We start from the raw sequence: 3,821 nt of genomic DNA on the forward strand, positions 1-3,821 counted from the left end.
AGAGGAACACTCCTCCATTGCTGGTGGGATTGCAAGCTTGTACAACCACTCTGGAAATCAGTCTGGCAGTTCCTCAGAAAATTGGACATAGTACTACAGGAGGATCCAGCAATACCTCTTCTGGGCATATACCCAGAAGATCTTCCAACTGGTAATAAGGTCACATGCTCCACTATGTTAATAGCAGCCTTATTTATAATAGCCAGAAGCTGGAAAGAACCCAGATGTCCCTCAATAGAGGCGTGGATACAGAAAATGTGGTACATTTACACAATGGAGTACTATTCAGCTATTAAAAAAATAAATGTCTGAAATTCTTGGGAAAACGGATGTATCTGGAGGATATCATTCTTAGTGAGGTAACCCAATCACAAAAGAAGTTACTAGATATGCACTCACTGATTAGCAGATATTAGCCCAGAAACTTACAATACCCAAGATACCTTTTGCAAAACACAAGAAAACCAAGAAGGAAGATCATCATGTGGATCCTTCATTCCTCCTTAAAATAAGGAACAAAACACCCATGAAAGGATATAGGTACAGAGACAAAATTTAGAGCTAAGATGAAAGGATGGACTATCCAGAGACAACCCCATCTGGCGATCCATCCCATCATCAGCCACCAATCCCAGATACTATTGCACATACCAACAAGATTCTGCTGAAGGGACCCTGATATAGCTGCCTCTTGTGAGGCTATGCCAGTGCCTGGCAAACACAGAAGTGGATGCTCACAGTCAGCTATTGGATGGAACACAGGGCCCCCAATGGAGGAGCTAGAAAAAGTACCCAAGGAGCTGAAGGGTGCTGCAACCCTGTAGGTGGAACAACAATATGAACTAACCAGTAGTCCCTGAACTCCTGTCTCTAGCTACATATGTAGCAGAAGATGGCCTAATTGGCCATCATTGGGAAGAGAGGCCCCTTGGTCTTGCAAACTTTTTGTGACCCAGCACAGGGGAATACCAGAGCTAAGAAGTGGGACTTGGTGGGTAGGCGACCAGGGGCGGGGGGAGGTTTTAGGGAACTTTTGGGATAGCATTTGAAATGCAAATAAAGAAAGTATCTAATAAAACAAATAAATAAAAGAAAAAGAAAAAGAAAATATGTAAAATGAATCTCCCCTAAAATTCTTCAGTGGTTAACTCTTTTAAATAATAAATTGCACTGGTAGATGTTTAAGCATGTAGGCCTGGTATAGAACATTTGACTAATTTGAATATGTTCAATATTCAATATGTTCAGTCCAATAGTACATTAAATTTCTCTATTTCTTCTTACGCTTTCGTACATTTGCTAAAATTTCTATTCTGTTTCCGTGTGGTCAGCTATTATGCAAATCAGATTCTGAACTTTAATGTGACTTTGTTATGTTCAATCACTATTTACATAGTATTTTGTGGGATTTACTTTATAGATTCAGTTATACATTGAAGAAGGTAAGTGGGAAACTAGAAAGACAGCTCCACATTAAGGCTGCTGGCCTCTCTTTTGCAGGACCTGATTTATGTTCCCAAATCTCCCGTTGAGTGACTCACAATGACTTGGAGATCCAGCGTCTTCTAGTTACCAAATGCACTTGTATCCACAATATCATCCCCTTACATACACACACATGCACACATTAAAGAAATGCATTTTAAAGGATTTTTTTTCCTGCTAAGGAGTGTATTCTGTGTGATGGGTTTTCACAGTATAATAAAAGCACCCTCATTGTCTAAGGACTCCTTTCCAAAATACCAGCTTATGTGATCTTTCCTTAGAGTTTTATCTAAGACATTTTGATATTGACATTTTATGGTTATTTTAGCTAATTTGAATATGTTCAATATTTAATATATTCAGTCCAATTGTACGTTAAGTTCCTCTATTTCTTTCTACGCTTGTGTTAAATTTTTGTTTCAGGAGCCTAGGTCTTTAACACCTCTTACATATCATATACCTTTTAATGTTCCAAAACTTCTTTGGTTGTTAGAATATGAATTCTGAGAATTGTATGTTTACTTGACTCTGGTGGTCCAGACAGTATTTACATTATACATCCATATAACTGAATTTTATTGCTGTTGTTGTTTAGCTCTTTGGTTTTACAGCTAAATTCTTTAGAAGTTCTTATATGTTATAAAATAAAACATCTTTTTTATACATAAAACCTCTTTTAAAGTCTATATTTTGGTACTTTCTGGATCAGTAAATAAAACAATATGTTCATTGAATAATTACAGGGGTGTTTCCACCCCTGCTCCTTTGACTTAACTTGTATATTAATAACTATTGCTTGTAGAGTTGAGTAATTTTCAGCATCCTTGCAGTAAATCCTCTAGAAATATAAAGTCTTCCAATGGATAAAATTGGGTCCAAATTCATATTTACAGGTTTTCCGTGAGTTCTAAAGGATATGTGAAATGATGCTTTTCATCTGAGTTCATTAGGGTCAATCTTAACAAATTTCTTAGGAGCTTAAATGAATATGAGTATGCAAGGATGGAGGAGGGCGGACTGTGTAGAAACAAGGTACTATCTGATCAATACGAAGAAAGCTAGATCTAACAAAGGAGAATTAAGAGCAAGAAAAGGTAGTGTTTTATATGTATGTTTGCGAGAGTGCATGTGTTATGGACTTGACATTCCTACATGAAACTATAACTTCCTTCATTAATGTAATGAAGCCCAACAAGCAATAGATAACCTTAGTGAGTGTCAGCACACTATAGACATGACAGGAATGATAGCAAGTTAAGATAGTGATGCTGTGATCAGTAAATTAGAAAACATTACCAAAATATATATCACAGTTGCTATCTCAGGTGTGCCTTCCATAAAGTCAGCTATTATTAACAGAATTATTGTAATCCTTTCAGTATTACTCCTACTGATGGGCAAACCATGTTAATGGTAGAATAAATATCAGCAAAAAACCAGGAAGCATCAAAGCATGAGCTTCTTTGATGAGCAGGAGGAAGTTAATTTTGATTTGACCATATGGTTCATTTGAAGAATAACACCAGGCTGGTAATACTGGAAGAGTAGGTAGGACATTAACAAAGGTGCTTCAGTGCCCACTTAATGAATTTATAGTTAATGTGGCCCAGTAAAACAAGTCACAGAAGTTAATTGAGCATGAAAGGAATATAATTGGGCTTATTCTTTAAGAAAACTAGTTACGGAATTTAGTGGGAACAGAGAGGAGAAAGCCCATTTTATAGTAGTTGAATGAATTGCTGGAGCTGACACTTGGTGCTAGCACACTAGTCTAGCCAAAGTGAAGTCTGGGCTTCTATCCTTTCGATGGTTCTTACCCTTAAGATTTTTGCTCTCATGTTAGTTTGCTAATAAATTCCTTAATTCTATGTCTAGATTATTTCTTCCCTTAAATATAGACTGTTCAAGAATTTATGTTTCCTTTCCTACTTTACCCTTCCTTTCATCTTGCCATTGGATGAGTGACATCTGCTTTTCTGCAATCACGTATCATGTTTCTTTGTCACTAACAGTTCTTGACTAAACCAATTTTCATGAATACACCCTTGAAAGTACTCAAGTTTCCATCTGTTAAGGTCACTTCTATTGAAGGTCACTTCTATTGTTAAGGTCATTTTATTGGAGGTTATAAAAAAATATTTTTCACAGTGAACCCTAATGTTTAGCACCCTCATAGATATGTTCAAATTAATACCAAAGATAGTAAGTCTATCAGGGAAATCCTGTTTGTATGTTTGTTCGTTTGTTTGTGTAGTAGAGTAAAAAAGGTTTCAGCAGGGGCAGTGGAGTGCTTTAAGAAAGCAACCAAAATAAATAAATAAATAAATAAATAAATA

The sequence above is a fragment of the Mus pahari genome, chromosome 2 (genome assembly GCF_900095145.1).
Source record: "Mus pahari chromosome 2, PAHARI_EIJ_v1.1, whole genome shotgun sequence".
In the NCBI taxonomy this organism is placed as follows: domain Eukaryota; kingdom Metazoa; phylum Chordata; class Mammalia; order Rodentia; family Muridae; genus Mus; species Mus pahari.